The sequence below is a fragment of the Pelophylax lessonae genome (assembly GCF_965119305.1).
Source record: "Pelophylax lessonae genome assembly, chromosome: 13".
NCBI lineage: Eukaryota > Metazoa > Chordata > Amphibia > Anura > Ranidae > Pelophylax > Pelophylax lessonae.
In genome coordinates, this window is record NC_138780.1 from 128,567,021 (window position 1) to 128,588,530 (window position 21,510).

General features: G+C 41.9%; 1 protein-coding gene across 5 annotated transcripts in view; it reads left to right on the forward strand.

Annotated features, from left to right (window-relative positions):
• Window positions 1-374: 374 nt before the first annotated feature.
• Window positions 375-21,510, forward strand: part of SIPA1L1 (signal induced proliferation associated 1 like 1) — a 469,532-nt gene continuing 448,396 nt past the window's right edge. For all 5 annotated transcript variants that reach the window (XM_082275708.1, XM_082275709.1, XM_082275712.1 and 2 more), the window contains exon 1: window positions 375-500. The gene's annotated coding sequence lies outside the window, so the exon portion shown is untranslated. The remainder of the gene's footprint in view (window positions 501-21,510) is intronic.

A 21,510-nucleotide genomic window follows, 5' to 3' on the forward strand; every position in this document is an offset into this window, starting at 1 on the left:
TGTCTTGTCTTTTATCATAGGATTGGTAAACTAAATTAAGGAAAATAGATGATTTGACAGTTTTTCAGCTTATTAAAACTTTTCTCATGCCCTCAATACTGCACAATTCAATAACTTAAGGGCTAATCATATTGATGGTTTAATAACTTTTCATTGCTCAGTGATGTATATACATAGCTGTGCTCCTATGTAAAATGAGTTCATGTGTACAGATACTGATGTTGTGCCAGTGGCTTTGTAATATCCTGTATCTCATTTAAGTAATGATGGCAACTGCCCTTTCCTGCCTAGACAGATCTGGTGTGATGGAGCACAGTTACCATGGTCCCTTGAAAGTGATATTAAGCACAAATGCTGCAGAATTCTGGAGTGTTTAATAAAGCAGTGGCTTTGTTTTATTTCTCTAGGGCCTAGTAAAGGGGCTTCGCACAGACGTTTGAGATTCTAAGCAGAAGCAGCACATATCAAAGTGAACATCCAGAAACATGATGTTATAGCAGGTAAGCCAATTTTATTCAGGTCAGGGAAGAGAAATAACAACTGCACAACTGCTTATGGCTAAATGTATGAAATGCATGTACAGTTTATTCATTTGAAATTACAGTTTATAGCATGTTATGGTTCTCTCGCCTTAGGCTTGTTATGTTACAAAGAGGAAAAAAAGACCGGTTAATAATATATATACTTGTATCTGGATTAGTGTTAACGTTTAGTGAACATAACACATTCTAGAATCTTGGCTGCCTAACTTAATGCAATATGTATGAAGATCAGTGATTATGTTATATAGATTGGGATGGACAGGCCCTTCCAATAAATTAAGTTTTAGGAACATACTATATTGTGAACTGTATGTTTTGTAACACATATATGCCCAACCATAAACACAAAATCTAAATTAGGATTGTATCTTTCATAATTTTAGGATATTAAAAGGCAAGCATTCAGGATTCCTTGGTAGGTTTATTGCTTGTCTGACAGATTTATAGTATGTAATTATAGCTCGTAGTATATACCAGTATGCAACTAAATGGCAAGGAGTATTCAGGAGCCATTGCACAAACCGAGAATTTGTACTGGATTTGATACACAGCATCATACTATATTCTGAAAAAGATGACCTCCGAATAAACAGGCTTCATTTCAGAAACAGCTGCTTTCCAGATGCATAGTAACATGTTATATGTTACACCCTTAATATTGATATTACATGTTACTAAAGGTGAACTTAGCCTTTAAGGAATAACCAAACTGATGTTTTGCCCAAAAAAAAAAAGACAAAGGACTAGTCACCAATATTGCCTGTCGTCTCCCTGAAATTTATCTCCCCCCCCTTTACTGACTTAACATGCCTTGTTCCGTGTTGTGTGTCTGTTTATAGGTGGCTATCTTGGTAGAGACAGGGTTTTGCATCCTTATGATAGAGCCTTCAGTAAAATCAGCATTGAGCAGCACAGTAATGACATCACTAAATCTCACCCCAAATCTACGGAGTGTAGCATTACAGGGCAGCAGTGTCTTTGATCGGCATTATACAGCTATGTGGCTGTAAGAACCTCACATACCAGGAAATGCATTGCTTTTTTTCAGACGGTATTCAAAAATGTAAAATTCCCTTCTTAGGCACAATAAACTTCTTTTACATGTTGTCTAGAACAAATCCTTACTTTTTGGGCTCAGGTCCAATTTAACAAATCGTTCATTTCGGAATATCTTTTTAATGACGGTGTTTATTCTATCTACTCATTAAGGCTCCATTCTTGTGCAACTTGTCATGCAACTTTGGACATCAAAGTTGTATGACAAGTCATTCCCCATGTTTTCCAATGATACCTATTTATATACGCATGACTTAAAGTTGCAAAAACTTCAAAGTAGTTTATTCACTACTTTGGTCCGACTTTAATGCAACTTGAGTGCCATAGACTTCAATGTTAACTCGCAGAAGTTGCATGAAGGTTGTACCTGAATATTATACAATGCAACTTGTGTGCAACAGTTGTCCATTATCACTGGTCAAATATGTAGCCATATCCAAGTTGCACCCATCCAAAGTTGCACCCCAAAGTCAGCACAACTTTGGAGTCGTAAAAGTGTGAATGGCGCCTTGCTGGCAGTGGAAGGTTAGATAAGCTCGCTCTTTGTGTGTGAGCGTTTGGTTGCATGTGGTAACCTGGAAAAATCCTTCATGTATACCAGGGGTAGGCAAACTTCAGCGCTCCACCTGTGGCATTTACAAGTCCCATCATGCCTTTGGGAGTTGTGCTTGTCTCTGTCAAAGTCTTGCAGTGCCTCTTGGGGCTTGCAGTTGCTGGAAAGCTGAAGGTTGCCTGCCCCTGATATTGCCATACTTAAAGATAATCTCTCACTTTGCATGATACAGCATTCTTGAAGCTGTATGAAGACAAAAGCTCTTTGCATATGGAGTTACCGTATGTTAAATCAGGCATACACTGCATCCCCTAATATGTACATGCTGCAGAGATTAGAGCTAAATTAGTGTGTAAGGGCTGGTACACCCTACAATTTCTGCACTCCCAATGCGTTTCTGCATGTACGTTTTTTTCACTTCCTTTTTTTTTTTCATCTCAGTTTAAGGACATGCGCATTTTAGTGCATTTTTTTATGCATTCCAATGCGCTTTTGATGTGCTTTGCTATGTTCCAAATATGTTCCATACAGAAAAAAATGCATCATGTTCTACTTTTATTGACTTCACTGAAAGGCACTGAACTGGTGTGAACTAGAGCCATTGGAAACCATGTTAAACACTGTCCATGTAGTTTTGATACAGAATAAAAAATGCACTGTACTGCATCTGGTGTGAACCAGCCATAAAGGTATTTCATGGATATGTTCTTACTACTTTAACCAGAAAACCTTTCTTTGTCTTTCCTGTCTCCAGAGTACTTCTTTTGTACAGATTTGCATACGCTTTATTGAAGGCTTTTATAAAAACGATGACTAGAGCGGTTGAAACCATGTTCATTTGAGGCTTTATAACTAAAGTGGCCATTATAAATTTTATTTTGTTCTCTAGGCATCCATTAATTAAAATGTCATTTTTTGGTGCTGGTTAGAATAGACATTATAGGATCGTAAAATTGAATCATATAATTGTTTGTTGAAAGGCGATTATGTCCCAACTTAATATTAACTTGTTAGAATAATAAATCATTTATATAAGTTAGTAAGTCCCTGCAACTGTAAAATATATTTAGATTTACTAGGTTGTAACTCCGGTGGATGTGTCACAGGCATGTTCTTGCTAATTGCTTGACAAGGGAATTGAATACCGGGAACCACGCTATTACCTGACGGCTTCCGTTGCCGGTGCTCCATGACGTAGGGGAACTAGAACTTCTGCATCACATGATCGCACTGGAACGTATTAAAAAAATATATTTGCATGCCTCTTTTTTACCAGCATGGATAGGAGTTGGGGAAGCCGTGTTTTTTAAAGCAGATTTTTATGTAGCCTTTACTTTCACTTTTTAAAGAGTAACTCCACTTTTGTTGGGGAAAAAAAACATTTCCCTCTGGGTGGGTACATGGCAGGGATTTTAACAAACTTTGTTGTAGATTCCAATCTTATTTTATTTGGAAGAAATAGCTGTGTCTATATGCACAGAGAATCTGTATGGGAGTGAATTTATAATTATCAAACAGATGCTACACCTGCAGGGCTCTGAGGAAACTTGCAGAGTCAGCATCCCTTTTTAGATGCAATTTCCCAGATTTTCAGATCTGCCCCCAAAGGAAGCTCTCAGTGACTTGGTAGAAGTTTTGTGTGTTGTTTGTCTCAGCCATACCACTGGTTTAAAGATGATAAAGAAAAGCACTCCACATTTAAAAATGTACTTAGCTGTGCAGGAATGAGGACCTGGTCATGTGAACTATTGAACTCTCACATGACTTGCTCTCCTTCAATCACAAAGCTCTCGATCTCATACCAAGTACCTTCTTTAATGAATAGGCTGTGTAGCTGCACAGAGTGTAACAGAGCAAATTGTGGAAATAAATATGCCCCTTTTATAGAATCCTCTTCTAGGAGCAGCAAGATATTGGACATCACTCAAGAATACATACTATTTTCAGCTCGTATAGATATCAGGAAATGAGCTGCTGAATATTTCATAGACCTTTAATCTCATGTGTGCTATACAATGTAATTGATATTGTTCATAGAGTCGGGAGTGGGGGGGGGGGGGTCATAAGCATTTGTGTTGCAGACTTATTCATTCCTAATGATGTTTTCATTAAACGATTTATACCAGTTCAGCAACAGCTGAAGATATGTGGTATCTTCTGCTGTCTATGCCTCCTTAAGGCACAGGCAAATACAAAAACATATATACAGTGTGTGTGTATGTATGTATACGTGTGTGTGTGTGTGTGTGTGTGTGTATATATATATATATATATATATATATATATGTATATGTGTGTGTGTGTGTAGAAATGACACTGCTACAATGCAAAGTAGCTGTACACTCAATTACTCACTACATTCACTAAGTGAAAATATCCAAATTGGGCCCAAAGTGTCAATATTTTGTGTGGCCACCATTATTTTCCAGCACTGCCTTAAAGCGGAGTTCCGGGCACAAAATCGACCTAATCGATTTTGTTGCCATCCGCTTGCTCTTCTTCAGCTGAAAAGGAATTGGATAGTTAGGATTATTTTTTTTTTTTTTTACTTACCTTGTAATTGTAGAAAGAAATACTCACCTATTTTCCACTTCCTCCCTCTGTGGCCGCGGCCCGCGCCGTCACTTCCGGTTTGCAATGATTCCCTTGAGCTGAACGTCATCGCTCCCTGGAATCAATGCGATGGCACCGGCCCCGCTCGTCACTTCCGGTGCGACGCAGCATTCGCTGCTAAACAGCTTCTGGGCATGCCCAGAAGCTGTGTAGGAATGCGGTGCCGCACCGGAAGTGACGAGAGGGGCCAGTGCAGGCGCATTCTGGGAGAAGAAGACACGGAAGAGGACGCAGAAGAGGATCGCGCTGGCTTCAGCTGCCCACAACAGAGATGGCAACGCTGGAGATGAAATTTTAAAAGTGAGTATTTGTTCTTGCAGGTAAGTGCGAACCGGGACAGATCAGAGGCTAGCCATTGTGGAATGTACTAGCCCTGACTGTCCCGGAGGTATGTTCATTGAAAAAATGTTTTTGTGCCCGGAATTCCGCTTTAAAGCGGTAGTATACTCCGCTATTTGACTTTTACCTACATGTAAGCCTATAATAAGGCTTACCTGTAGGTACAATTAATATCTTCTAAACCTGCACGGATTAGGAGATTTCAACCTGCATGAGGCCGCTGACGTCAGCGCTGCATGCGCGGAAGTGACGTCATCGCGGCTCAGGCCACTCACAGCTCCGGAGCCGCCGAACCAGGAAGAGACGCCGAGGGAGCATGTCAGCGCCCTCAGTGTTGTCCAGACGACCGTGTCGGGGCTTCGTTCTAAGGTAAGTATTTCATAATGAGCTAGCTTCACAGACATTAATGGCTGTGTGTTGAGTTATTTTGAGGGGACAGCAAATTTACACTGTTATACAAGCTGTACACTCACTACTTTACATTGTAGCAAAGTGTAATTTCTTCAGTGTTGTCACATGAAAAGATATAATAAAATATTTACAAAAAAGTGAGGGGTGTACTCACTTTTGTGTGTGTGTTTGTGTGTGTATTAATTTTTGTTTTTCTCAAATAAATGTACACTTTTATTTAATTGAGTTCACAGATCTGTGCAGATGGGTGAAGCACACTGACCAGTAGGAAATATTTTGGCACACATTTTGTAGTTGTCACCACCTATATGACAAATTGCATCTCTCAACTGACAGAGACCATTTCCAGTCATATTTTCTATCTGCTAGCAGCTGCCAGCATTCAACTCCTTTCTTCTCTCTTTTGTTCTCGTACATCTTTTTATATCTATCTGAGTCCCTGACATTGCCTGACATGCACAGACCCTACTTTCTTCTGTCTTTATCACTGCAGCTACTATAACTTTAAATCTGTGCCAATTACTATAAGCAGCACCCCAACTCCCAATCCCATACACACTACCCATTCCTCAGAGTGACCAGAATTGGACAATGTTCTTTCTTGCTTAGACTGCTGACATGCTGGCCTTCCACTGCTGGGTTGGGAAGCAAGCAGTCCTGTAAGGCAAACCAAAGATGATGCGATTTTCCTTTTTGCAGGAAAGAAAATTGCTTGATTCTCCCATCAACACAGCCATTTTGTTCTCCTGGTGGGGGCCCTGGGAGCTATCCCTGCCGGGAGATTACAGTAATTTTTGCTAGCGGCTATAGCCAATGGCAGTAAGTGCATGCAAAAATCTGACATGCACAACCCTTGGCCCCACACTCCCTGGTGCTACCTTTTCTTCAGGGTGTCCGACATTTGGTTCCTCCAGTACAGTCTCCGTTGCTGCCTTGGTACCTCAATTTGGTGCTTTCGGTCCTCCAGAAGCCTTCTTTTGAGAATCTTCGGGAGATTTCCTTGCCTATGCTGTCTCAGAAGGGGGCATTTTTGGTGGCTATCGCCTCTGCATGCAGGGTGTCAAAATTGGCAGCGTTATCTTGTCCACCTTATTTGGCGATTCACAGAGATAAGGTGGTTCTCTGCCCCTGTCCTTTGTTCCTCCCAAAGGTTGTCTCTGATTTTAATTTGAATGAAGACATTGTGTTGCCTTCCCTGTGTCCCAGGCCGAAACATCTGAAGGAAATTGCATTGCATGCTTTGAATGTGGTCCTGGCAATTAGGGTGTACCTGGCATCTACAGAGTCTTTTAGAAGTCAGATTCACTATTTGTGCTCATGGATGGGCCTTGGAAAGGGTTGTCCGCTTCCTCCTGTGACCATTTCCAGATGGATCAGACAGACTGTGGTTCGGGCCTATTTCATCAAGGGTCAGGTTCCTCCTTTCCCTGTCACGGCGCACTCTACTCGGGCGCTTAGTGCCTCTTGGGTCTTCCGTCATCGGGCGTCAATGACGCAGGTTTGCAAGGCGGCCACCTGGTTGTCGGTGCACACTTTTACAATGTCCTACAAAGTGGATGTGTTGGAAAAAAGGGGGGGAGATTGGCGCAATCGGATTGCACGAGCTGCTGCGATAATCTAGATATGGGCAAAATGCTGATGATTGAGTCCAGTGGAATTGCTAAACACTTTGATGGCTGCAGGCTTTGTAGGGTGAAGCAACCCTGTATGGATCCAAGACAAAAAGAGAGAGAAGACCAAGCGCCAATCTAAGTGTAGCAATGCAGTTGATTTAATAGCAATTAAGAGTATTACTCACAAACGTGCGTTAAAAACGGGCATCTCAAATAGTATAGGGCATCTGGGCGCTATTCATCCAGGGTGTCTTTTTGGATCCCTTGTGGAGCTGGCGCTGTGGGGGATGAGCGGCGATCTCCTGTTGTGAGGCAGGGGACGTGCAGATCCTTCAGCGGTGGTGTAGCAGCGTGGGTCCTTGGGTCGGAGGGCTATGACATCACTTCCTGGGGATGCTGGTGTGTAGAACGGCGACGCGTTGCGGAGCATGCACTCCTTCTTCAGGCCGTGCAGGGGCCATTTTGGATGTGGGTATTTATGCCCATAGATCGTGGGATGAGTTACAGAGGCTCAGCAGGGACAATTTTAGACAAAGCAAAGCGGCAGAAAGACATGGGGAAAACGAAAGACAGACAAGTAATGCACAGCTGGGGATGGAATGATACTGCTAAGGGAAAGGAAGAAGGGGGGGGGGGAAGGGAGAAAACGAAAGAGGGGAAACCAGGAGGGGGAGGGGGGGGGAAAGGGGAAGGAATACCCTTGGGACAATATATTGGGAGTATATACTGAAGCGTTTATAATATCTAGAGGCCAATTTGGATTGTCGTGCCAAACATTGATAATGGTAATAATGATGATACTCAAATTGTAAAAATTATATATAGATATATTTTAAAAATATATTAAAAACATATTTTAAAAAATATATATACATATATTCAAAAAATTGAACAATTAATAGAAAAAGTTTTTAAAAAAATTATTAAAAATTAATTAATAAATCAAGGACTTTGAATAATGGATAGAAATATAAAAGAAGGATCCTTAGATCAAAAGATTAAATGTCTAACGACCCAATTGCTAATGGGTATGTGTATAATGTAGAGATCCAATGATGGATGCAACAATAATAGTTAAAAATGCATATACATATATGCACATATGTATATATACGTGCACGCACGTATACATACGTACACGCACGTATACATACGTACACACATACAAACACATACACACACACAAATACCGGTGGGTGTGTATGGTAAAAGGCCAAATGACTATGTGGGCATATTAGGATTTGTGCAGTGATTACTTACTTTTGGAGTTACATATGATGGGGAGGTATGTCGAGGAAGATGAGAAGGACCACTGTAGGATAAGATGGAAAACCTGGGCAAAAAATTATCAAGTTAATAACTGGGGTCAATTATATGTGAACGTTAAAAAGGAGATAGGAGATGGGCTACAGCAGCACATTGATTTTGATTTCTTCGTTCAGGCCCCCAGGAGAGAGCGTTTCAAGGGAATATATCCAAAAGGTCTCTCTCTGGCAAAGTCGCTTGAAACGCTCTGTCCTGGGCAGTGTATCTGGGATGGACTCTATTACCCACACCTTGAGTCCTGACGAAGATTTATTATGGAATTCTGCGAAGTGCCTTGGGACGCTGTGTTTGTCTTTGCCTTTTTCGACAAGGCGGCGGTGTTCACCAAATTGCTTTCTGAGTGGCCTGATGGTTCGTCCCACATAGAAGAGTCCACATGGACAGGTCACACAGTATATGACCTATTCGGATGAGCAGTTATAGAAATGTTTGATAGGGTATGTTTTACCTTTGACGGTGAATTGGGTTTGTCCGTGTTGTACATGGGAACAGGTTAAGCACAGAATTTTCCGACACTGGAACATCCCTATGAGGGGGATGAGACAGAGGGTGTTGGTGGGGTGGGTAGGGGCGGACTTGAGTTTGCTTGGGGCAATCAGATTTTTAATGTTAGAGGATTTTCTGTAAGAAACTTTGGGTATGGAGGGAATGGCAGATTTTAAGTGTGGGTCCTCCAACAAGATGGACCAGTGTTTTTGAAGGATTTTTTCCATGCTTCTGTATTTTGTATGAAACTGTGTGGTGAACCGTAGGGGTTGGGGCGGTGGACTCTGTGGGTGAGATGGAACATGGGGAACATTGGAGTTGTATTGTTGGAGGTAATGTGAGTGGGCTTGTTTGACCAAAGGTGAGGGGTAACCTTTGTCCAAGAATTTTTGGGCCAAAAGAGCACTTTGCTCACAGTAGTCGTCTTGTTTGGTGCAATTCCGTTTCAGGCGGCAAAACTGGCTTTTAGGAATGTTAGAGATCCACCTGGGGTGATGGCAGCTCTGGTAGTGCAAGAAAGAATTTCCAGCAGTGGGTTTTGTGTAGTTCTTTGCTAGAATGTTGTGATCTTGATGATATAGGGTGAGGTCCAAGAATGCCAATTCAGCCGAATCGCATACTGAGGTGAAGGATAAGTTGAAGGGGTTTTGGTTGCAATGGTGTACGAACTGAGTGAAAGTGGATTGAGGACCGTCCCATATGACAATGATGTCATCAATATAGCGGGCATAAAATATGTGTTGGGTGAAGGGGTTATTGTGCCAGATGTACTTGGCTTCCCAATACCCCATGGTGAGGTTGGCATAGCTTGGGGCAAAATTAGCCCCCATAGCTGTGCCGGTGACTTGGAGATAAAAATCTCCATTGAATTCGAAGTTATTCCGGGTGAGGCAAAATTGGGTGGCATCCAGAATGAATTGGGCTTGTTGGGGATTAATCGTGGGGTCTGCAGATAGGAAATGTGTGACTGCCCTAAGACCAACCTGATGGGGAATGGAAGTGTATAGGGAATTGACATCTAGTGAGGCCCACATGTAGGTGGGCTCCCAGGAATAGTGACTGAGTAGATCGAGCAAATACACGCCATCTCTGATATATGAGGGGAGGCTTTGTGCTAGGGGTTGTAGAAATTGGTCGATGTATTGGGAAAATGGACTGGTAATGCTTTCCATGGCGGCTACGATGGGGCTGCCTGGGGGATGGTTGCTGTCTTTGTGAATTTTGGGTATGTGGTAAAAATATGGAGTGGAGAAGAAGTCTCTGTTAAAAAATGAAAATTCTTGTTTATTGATTAGCCCATCTTCCTTTGCATCTTTAGCAAGAGATAGGGCCTCTGCTTGGAATTTGGGGAGAGGGTCTTGTGGAAGAGGGCGGTATGTTGTGGTGTCTGAGAGGAGACGGAGGGCTTCCTGGATATAGTCAGCTTGATTTTGTACCACTATTCCGCCACCTTTGTCAGCGGTTTTGATTACCAATTCTTGGCTCTGAGTAAGGTGTTTGAGGGCTAGTTTTTCATTTTGATTAAGATTGGACGCTTGGGCATGGGAGGGATTTTTGGAGTGTTTACACATTTTAAGGATGTCTGCGTATACTACCTGGTAAAAGGTCTGCAGATATGGACCTTTGGACTGGGTAGGGTTAAAAACTGATTTAGGTCTGAATGATGTGTATCGAACGGTAGGGGATGAGGAAGGATGGAGGGTGAATGGTATGAGGTCCTCATCCTCATGATCTATGTGCAATTCTTCTAGTATTTGAATGGCCAGTGTATCTAAGGAGGAATTGAGCTCTGGTGTGGATGGGGGGGATGGGTGTGGAGTAGGGCAAGGTTGTGCCTTGGAAGATAACATGTTGTAATGTCGTTTGAGGGTGAGGTTTCTGATAAATCTATTGAGGTCTTTGAACAAGGTAAATTGGTTTGGTGGGATGGCAGGGGCAAAGTTTAAACCCCTATTGAGTAGAGAAATTTCTCCAGGAGATAATGGATGGGTAGATAGGTTGTATATTTTTACAGTGTCTGTAGTTTTGCTCTTTTGTTTATTTCTGTGTCTTCCCCCCCGCTTTCCTCTGTATCTAGTTTTCTTTTGTTTGTTAGAGGGGTCAGCGCAAGCAGGGGGGGTTGTCCTAAAAAATGGTCTGTAGGGAGGCCACTGATATGTTTATCCATGGACTGGAGTGGTGGATTAGTGGAACAGGGCGTTTTGGGAGGGATGGCAGTGTCCATACTGCTAGGGATGGACTGGGACGTTGGGATGGGACCAGTGTTGGGGGATGTGGGTATGGTGATTGCACTAACAGAGCTGCCATTAGCTGATGTGGTGGTTGGTGTGACAACCGCTGTACTTGTGGTAATGTTGGGGGTTCCAGTTGTGGAAAGACTATTGGGAGTCTTGGGTTTGGGTAGTGTGGTTCTGATTCTTCTTTCTCTTTTGGGTTTCGGGGTGGGAGCTGAGGGGCGTTTATCTAAAGTCTGCAATCTGGTCAAGTTGGGGCATAAGGGGGTATGTGGGAAACAGGGGGTGGGCCACGGGGGAGGGGGATGACTCCCAATAGGGGGAGGGGAGGACAGGGGGGGCCAGAAGGCGTGGGACCGCCGGGGGCCTGGGAGGGTTTTGGGCCATGGTTGGATGAAGTAGGGCATTTGTTTTGTTTCCAATTAAATACTTTTTGATGGTTGTAGTCATCAAGGTCTCTTCTGATTTTGTTTAGTTTAGTGCGTAATAATAGATCCTTGTCTTTTTTTGTGTGTAATTTTAGGTTGGAGAGCCAGTTGGTTGGGACATGTGGGACGTATTGGGTAAGGTTGGATATCCTAATATGCCCACATAGTCATTTGGCCTTTTACCATACACACCCACCGGTATTTGTGTGTGTGTGTGTGTGTGTATGTGTTTGTATGTGTGTACGTATGTATACGTGCGTGCACGTATATATATACATATGTGCATATATGTATATGCATTTTTAACTATTATTGTTGCATCCATCATTGGATCTCTACATTATACACATACCCATTAGCAATTGGGTCGTTAGACATTTAATCTTTTGATCTAAGGATCCTTCTTTTATATTTCTATCCATTATTCAAAGTCCTTGATTTATTAATTAATTTTTTAATAAACTTTTTTTATTAATTGTTCAATTTTTTGAATATATGTATATATATATTTTTTAAAATATGTTTTTAATATATTATTAAAATATATATATATATATATATATATATATATATATATATATATATATATATATATATATATATATATATATATATATATATATAATATATATAATTGTTACAATTTGAGTATCATCATTATTACCATTATCAATGTTTGGCACGACAATCCAAATTGGCCTCTAGATATTATAAACGCTTCAGTATATACTCCCAATATATTGTCCCAAGGGTATTCCTTCCCCTCCCCCCCCCCCCCCCCTCCTGGTTTCCCCTCTTTCGTTTTCTCCCTCCCCCCCCCCTTCTTCCTTTCCCTTAGCAGTATCATTCCATCCCCAGCTGTGCATTACTTGTCTGTCTTTCGTTTTCCCCATGTCTTTCTGCCGCTTTGCTTTGTCTAAAATTGTCCCTGCTGAGCCTCTGTAACTCATCCCATGATCTATGGGCATAAATACCCACATCCAAAATGGCCCCCGCACGGCCTGAAGAAGGAGCGCATGCTCCGCAACGCGTCGCCGTTCTACACACCAGCATCCCAGGAAGTGATGTCATAGCCCTCCGACCCAAGGACCCACGCTGCTACACCACCGCTGAAGGATCTGCACGTCCCCTGCCTCACAACAGGAGATCGCCGCTCAGCTCCACAAGGGATCCGGAATGACACCCTGGATGAATAGCGCCCAGATGCCCTATACTATTTGAGATGCCTGTTTTTAACGCACGTTTGTGAGTAATACTCTTAATTGCTATTAAATCAACTGCATTGCTACACTCAAAGTGGATGTGTTGGCATCTGCGGATGCTTCTTTTTGCCGCAAGGCTGCTGTTTAAAGGACTTTATCCTCTTTGAGGGTGTATTGTTTTTTTTCAGGTGGGCTCCAGTTATTTAGGTTGAGTTCTGTTGCCTGGTTGGCTACGGTTTAGCCTGGGAATTTTTTTTTCATGTTTAACACTGCTTTTGGACGTCCCAATGGTTCTGAAGATCAGGAGAAAATGGGATTTTTGACTTACTGTAAAATCTTTTTCTCTGATGTTCATTGACGGATACAGCACCCGCCGCTCTGTGGAGTTGTAATTCTTCTGACGCTGCTTTTAACAAAACTGAGTACCTATAGCAGGGAGAGGGCCTATACCACCTGAGACTGCCCATAGGCATAGCTAGATTCTTTTTCTGCCTAGTGTCCTACTCCTGTTAATAAGATAAGAGCTGTGTCCATTAGTGAACTTCAGTGAAATGGATTTTACCGTAAGTTTTTACAGATTGTTTGTTTGCATAACCAGTGCCTACTATATATTTTGTCTTTCCCTTTTTGGGATCTCTGTAACTTTCCACAGATTTCATCTGCAATGAATAGGGGTATGGATCATGAACTGTTGTTTTTGGCAGTATGAAGCTTCTGTCTCCTGCTGCTGTCCTTAATAAAACATTTGTCTCTCCATTAAGTCACTACTGCCTTCAGCATTCCTAATTCCCATATGCCCCATCTAATAATATTGAATGTTCAATATTCATTTCCCTTGCTTGTCGGAATTAAGTTGTTCTAACACATTTTTGAGGTTGGTTTATTGCTCTTTAATGGCTGTTAGAGTTATCCTGGGACATCCTCAATAGAGGCTTTCTATACTATAGTGGAACTATAAAATAATACTGCTATATCCCACTAGATAGCCAACTCTCTTTAGCATGAAAATAGTGCTGTAGCCATTTTAGGTGGTCCTGTCCTTTTTTGTCCAGTTGTTTTTGGTCCTGAAAAAAATGTGACTTGTCAAAGGAGGCTATGCTCCTAAAAGTAGTATTTGGTTCTGGACAGAGTGTAGTTTATTCCTTGTTTTGTTTAAAAAAAAAAAAAAAAAAAAAAAAATAGATAAATGTGCTCTTGCACAATACTATACTATCAGAGGTTTTAAAGAGCATGTAACCTTGGGGAAAAAAAGATCATGTTCCTTTTAAATCATGTTAAACCACATAGTGCTTGTGCTGTGTAATATGTCCTTTCTATGCTGTAAAAGTTAATCATGGCTGCTGATCCATGCTACCATGATCGGTTTACGTGCCTCCATCATCGCGCTGTGTTAGTCTCTCCCCTCTCCCTGCCTGTCAATTCCTAGTGTGTGTGATCTCTAAACCTGCCCCTCCCCTCCTGCCGCTATTTAGTGTGGCAGTAAAGTCACCTAGTATCATTACTGCCAGCCCCTCGGTTATAACCAGGTATAATACACAGTGTCTGTTTTCTTAAAATGATGCTGCTAACTACCATATTTCAGAACTCCGTGGTGTGGTCATGTGACCTCCCAACTCTCTCCCCCTGATCCATGGACTACAGCGGTAGGGGCTGAGCAGACAGCACCTTGGTCACTTGACCTCCCAGCTGACATCAGAGGGGAGTCTCGGCCCCTCCCACTGTAGCCCTTAGATTGGGGGAGGAGATTGGCGGGAGGTCACGTGACCGCATAGCGGTGCTCTGAAATAAATAATTTAGCAGCATAATTTTAAAAAAACATTGACATTGTGTATTATACCGTGATATAACAGCGAGGCTGGCTTTAATGATACTTACTGACTTTACAACCTCTTTAACCACTTGCGGACCGCCGCCCGACTATATACGGCGACGGTCAGCCCCTTCCAGGCAAAGTGACATACCGGTACGTCACTAGCCTGGGAGCGAATAGGGGGCGAGCGCGCGCCGCCAGAGGCGCGCTCCCGCCCCCGCTCATACCTGAAGAAGCCGGCGCGTGTGACCGGCGGACCCGATGTCCGCCGGTCACTCGCGATAGTCGGGTAGAGAGGTAGAAAGGCAGGCGGCTAATGTAAACAAAGCCGCCTGTCACTCTCCCCTGTGTAAAAACACAGATCACTCGGTCCTGCTATGTAGGACCATTTGATCTGTGCTGTTACACACACAGCCACATCCAATGACAGTAAGAAACACGCCCCTAGGGACACACTTAACCCCTCCCTCTGTCATTTTTACAGTAACAGTGCATATGTATAGCACTGATTACTGTAGTATTGTCACTGGTACCCCCAAAAGTGTCAAAAATGTCAGTCAAGTACCACAAAAAAAATCGCAGATCACCGCCATCACTCGTTAAAAAAAAAAAAAACACACAAAAATTACAAAAATCTTTTCCTTCGTAAACACAATAGCTTTTGCGCAAACCAAAATACACTTATTGTGTATTTTTTAACCAAACATAGGTAGCAGAAAACAAATTGGGCAAAAATTTAAAAAAAATTAGATTTTTAAATTTTCTTTTTGGGGAATTTCATATAAAAAAATGTGAAAAATGTTGTTTTTGCAAAATTGTCGCTTTTTTTTTGTTTATAGCGCATGATCAAAAAATCGCACAGGTGATCAAATACCACCAAAAGAAAGCTCTGTTTGTGGGAAAAAAAGGACGTCAAATTCATTTGGGTACAGCGTCGCACGACCGCGCAATTGTCCGTTAAAGTCACGCAGTGCCGAATCGCAAAATACTACCTGGTCAGGAAGGGGGTAAAATCTTCCGGGGCTTAAGTGGTTAATGATTAAACTACCACAATGTTATTTTGAAAAAGCGTGGTAAATTACCCAAAACTTAGCAATTGTCTGTCTGAGGGAGTTTTAGTTTTGTCAAGCTGTTCACGTACAAAGCAGATTTTTGGTTTTGATGGATTAACAGAATATTAAAAGTGAGGTTAAAAAAAAATTAGCAAAGCACCACTGCCCATTACTTTGATTGATCTTCGCTCTTTTCTAGAGCCTCTTCATATCCCACACATTTCCAAGTGTGTTAAATTCCTGGTCTCCTGTTGCACAATGTGCTTCTCTCTCCCCAGCCCCTCCATCATTACCGGGCACAGTAGGGATAATAGGGATCAGCAGAGAGCCACAGTACACAGCCAGGAGACAGAGGCGTCTGACACTCCAGTGAGGAATGTGAAGGTTCTTCAGGTGACCAAAGTCCTCCTGAAGAGATCAAAGATTACAGGAAGAAGTTGGTGTGAGAGAGAGGAGTATAAATGCTTCCCCCCCCAATTGTGTTACTTTTAAAGAAGACTTTTTTTGAAGATTGAAATTTGATGTCCTCTGTGGCGATTTTGATTGTTGTTTAAGTGCCCTAAATGTGTCTAGGTGGCTGACTTGTAGCATGAGGCATTGTAACTCACAAGGAGGAATTGCTGTCATTTCCTTCATTCTGCAATTTATGACTGTGACAAGAGATACTGTGGAAAAGTGTCTTTTGTCCTTGCACCAGGTCCAGTGATTTTTTTACCTATGCTTAAGAAAATGTCAGCTAGAACTCATTTGCAACAATGACACTACAGTACTTCCTTCAACATTATATACGATGATCCTTCTTATTAGAGGTCTGCAAATAGCGATTTGTAAAATGGTTACTAGACTGTAAAGAAATACTTGAAATACATTAATAGGAATCCGTGGGGACATAAATATGGGAGTTGCAACTGCTGTTTTAGTTAAGGCTTCAGGCTCCAGCACTGTCATCCTGATCCTATCTTTACTACCAAAATGGTCATCGACCTGGCACAAGCATGTGTTAAGTGAATGCTGCAAATTCTGAACTTATGTCCATGCATCAGGTCTGGTCAGGTTAGTGACTTGTTAGATAAGCTTGGACAGTCCCCAGAGCCTGAACCTTTTAACATGTCGGCAATAGATTCTAGTCTAGAATGGACATCCATATAACTAAACACAATCCCAGTTACAGTAGAGCAAGCTTTTCCTACCTACCATACATGATTTCCTTTTTTTCTTCTGTAAAAAAAGTACTGGAAATTCCATCTTAATGAAATAAAAATTCTTCCTATTGAAAGGCTCTATCCTTTCCTTACGGTACTAATAAAAGTGATTGTATTGCTAGATTTGTGTCTCTACTGAATATATTCTTCTCACTTTCTGTTCCAAACAAAAAATTTAGGAAAATCTATGTAATGGCAATACAGAAAACAATAAGGTCTCATGCACATTGGGCATACAAAACAAAACCATAACCTTCAAAAATCTTCCTTTTTTAAAGGCATTTGACTTTTTTCTGCCTCCATAAACCCCTCAATCTTTTCCTACGTATTCATGCACACATATGTGTCTTACAGGCATTTAGAGGCAGAAAAAAAACCCTTGAGTTTTTAGGGGAGGAGAATCTCAGCAGAAAAATAACCTGATACGCCTAAACGCTAGGCACTTTTAGTGCTTGAGTGTTCATTCACTTTAGTGGGCCGGATGAATTCATATTCTGGCCAGTGGAATACATGAATGCCCATATGTTTGACATGCCTAAACGCATTTGCAAAATTACAGGGCTTTTTCTTCTGCCAGGGGAAAAGGCATTCAAAAGAGCGGGGACAAACGCCCAGTGTGCACGAGGCCCAAGAAAGAGGCTCTGACATTTCGAACTCTTCCTATAAGAAAATTCGACTTTAAAATATATGTGAACCTTTACCTTTATAAAGCAACCCATTCAGTTTACATACATTCTGAATACCTTTTTTTTTTTATAAGCGATCACATGACCTCAGTTCTCCGCTTCATAAGTAGCTTAGAGAGGTGGGAACACAGGAGAAGCAGAGCATAGGCACAGTCCTCAGTACAACGCAGATAAAGAAATACATTGTGACGAGCTGGGCAAGGGGGCATGTCAGAAGGAGACTGAGAAACAGCAGGACACTGATGTTCCCAGTGAGGAGCTATGCAAGGGGGCTGGATGTTCTTCCATACCCTGGTGTGGTCAGTTTGAAATAAGGAACCAGGGGGGCTGGAAGGATCACCAGCTATTTCACACAATGGAAGCAATGCAAATAGAACAGAATACATTTAATACAAAATACATGGTAACTCAGACACACATCCGAAATAGAATAAGTGGGGTAACGCTCACTTTAATGTATAAGTTGTCTCACCCATTGTCTGCTTCCCCATTTGTCAATCACACAAGGTTAATATCTGCAAGAAAGATGTGAAGAGTCATATGGCAACCAATCAGAAATTCCAATAGGACTACAGAACCTTAAATCCAGTTTCTAGGAGTTACTGAGCACTGGACCTAAATATAGGTTTCCAGTGCCGTACTAAACAAGTCTGCAAGCATCCATTATTCCATATAGTTTCAGTTCTCCCAAATATTTTCACATGCTTCTACTACAGTGGTCTTCGGCCTTTTTAATTTTTTTTTTAAATTGTCATTGTGCCATTGCTATAGAATTATGCCCTTTTGTGCTCTTAGTCCTAATCAGATATTGTAGATCTTGCCAAAAAACACAAAACATTCTAAGGCATGCTAGACAGCTACGTAGTATTTAGGATGATGTTCATCAGTGACACTTCTTGCCTTTAGCAAGCAGTAACAGCTGGGTCACCTCTTAGCATATTCTTATAAATGTTCAAAATGGTTTGCTGCTAACAAAAGCTGTGTAGGACGTGAGACTTTTCTTAACAAAGGTCTTTAGAAACACGGGGTTCCCATGAATCTATTCGATGGTATGATCTTAGGAGGTCGTGTTTTGTTGCTATTGGAATTGTGCCAGAATATTCATATTTCTGTCATAAGAAATAAAACACACAACAAGATAGATGTCATTGTGTCATGATGCTCAAGTTGGGTTGCGATCCTTTCTGCGGGGAACAAACAGTGAATGTTAATCACATGCATCTCCTTTATTTAGTGACCTAGAAAACAAAATATGACTCAGACATTCCTTCATTGCATGGAGTGCTTTTGTCTCTGTTAATTGTTCTGCAAGAACTACCCAAAATAAGCTTTTGACCAAAGTGGGTTTGTCCTTGGCAATCTGTTAGGTTATTCCAAAGTGGTTTGCATACAAAATAATAATAGTTTATATAAGCCCAACAGCAAACGTTCCTTATTTGCTTCTGTTTTATGGACAAGTTCACAATTTTATTTTTTTTGTTAAATAACCCCCTCTTCCCCAGGCCCTCCTTTGTGTCCTTGCGTGGGCAGCCTGGTACTGAATTTTTCATGGCTGGGATGGAGATAATATGGGAAGCGTCCACCATCTAAAGAGGTAAGTTAGCCTCTCGGGATGAAGGGAGGTGGCACATAAACTTTCTGTTCAGCCTGCAAGCTACACAGCACAGATGGAGAAATCTCCTGCTGTGGCTTTTGTATTTTGACAGCCAGCCCTACCAGCTGACATTTCCAAACAGTTCCTGCATTTGTTTGGATGCAGGCGTGGTTTGTCCAACAATTTTCTATCAGGTTCCTTCAGTTGGATGTCAGGCAGAGGTGACTGTCAGTGAATTTGTGTGGGTTCTTCAAGAACCCGAGGAAATGCGCACTGTTTGACCAACTTTAGCATAGTTAGGGGGCTTGGTAGGGAGGCTTAAGAGTATAGTAAAAGAGTAAATCATCCTTTCAACAAATCCTTGAAAGTGTTTTTTTCTGTTTCATAAGTGCCAGATTCAGTTTGATCCTACCAAAACTTCAGTGAGCTTGCAATATTTTGTGCTGCCTGCCTCTGCTGCACTGTTTTCAATTAACATTCTTCCCAACTCTCTCTGTGCACTTTTAGGGATGTTGTACGTGCCACACTCTTTATGGGTGTAACATAAAACAGGTGATCTCTGGGCTTAAAGAATGCCAAAGTAATAATACTGACTAAAAATTCACTTTACCATCCTTAAAGGAGAAGTACAGCCAAAGCTTGTTTGGCTGTACTTCTGTGAATTACAGGAGTGCAACTCGTTCTTCACTCTTGTGATCTGCTTTGAGCAAACAGTGGACAGAAGTCCACTGTCTGCTGACATCACAGAGCCGGTCAAGGCTCGGGCAAGATCGGGACAATGGCATCAGGATCTGCTCACATGCCTGGACCGGCATCCGGGTCAGCCTCTCAGCAAGCCACTGAGAGCCTGAGCTGGTTGCTCCCACTCCCTTCACAGCCCATCGCTCTAGTGAGCGCAGGGGTGCAAAGCAAAGAGCCGGTGACTGACAGTCACCAACACTCTCTACTCAGGGAGCTGTGAGAACTGATCAATCTGCAGTGTTTGATTGCTCGGTTCTCAGTGTTCGAGCCGGCAGGGGACAGAGATGCAGCATCGGACCAATGCTGCATCCACCTAGGTAAGTATGATTCTAAAAAAAAGTCAATTCCCATACTTGTCTTTTAGATTGGTTGTAAATGCTCAAGTTAGGTTTGGATCCTTTCTGCAGGAAACAAACAGTGAATGTGTCTTAGGCTCAGTGAAGTGACTAGCCTCGGGTTATACACAGAGATTAAACAAATCTTCCTGCATAGGTTATATCGGTGTATCTGCAGCCCTCTCCTTTACACCAGTTCAAAGTCTAGAATTTACACAGATTGTCTGGGCTTCCAGGGACAGGAGGTGGGGATGTGATGTCACACACTGCACAGCTCAAAGAGGAAAGCTCCGTGTGACCCCGGAGCTGATTGAAGGGAAGGGACCCAGCACACGTGAACACATGCACAGACGCGGCTATCAATCACAGATGGAGGGCCCCTCCCCTCTCTATTTTTTTTGAAGTCTGGAAAACCTTTCAGCAGTAACTCATGCAGATGGCAGAGGAACTAGACAGCAGAAAGAATTGTCACTCAGTGCTTTTGATTGAGACAAGTAAACCCTATAGAAGATTGTGCCTTGTTCATTTTTCATGACCGAGGTTTACTGCCAAATGAATTAATAAGTGCACTTTTAAACATAGATGACTTGGAACACATTTATGGCCGATGCAGTGGAGTACATTTTTTAACAAATTCTTACTGCAAGGACAGTCCAACATTTAAGTTGGCTAATTAGCCCAATTCACACCTTTTGCTTTGTGTTTCAGTGCAGTGGAAAAAGGTACAGCAAGCTGCATTTTTATTCTGCAAACATATGTAAATCTAGTACACTTAAAAACATGACTCTGGGAACAAAAAAACAAGTATGGCTCATTTGAAGACCTGTCTTTGCCCATCTCAAAAAAGCCTTAGAAAAAAATGCAATGCAAACACATTTCCCACACCTGTAGGAAAACACGAGACACGTGTTTTATGGTCTGAATGGGCCCCTACCTAGAAATTACGTCAGCAGTAGCTGTTTGTTTACATCCCACTGACAGATCTTTGGTGCGATGGCCTTGTCTGACCATTCGCTTCCTGTAGGGTTTAAAAGGCCCATCTATTGGAGCATCTCCAGCCTCAAATATAAATGCATGGTTGAACATTATCCTTTAAGGGGACCGTATCAGTACAAACACTGGCAGCCTATCCATTTACTGGAAACTAGTGACATCAGTTACTTTACCTTGGGAAATATCTGAATATTAAAATTATCTATGCTAATAATGTGTTTTAGTAATTACTTTATATCCTGAAAAGTACACTCTGAAAGCAGGCATTTGTACGAAATCCTATTCTAAACAGTT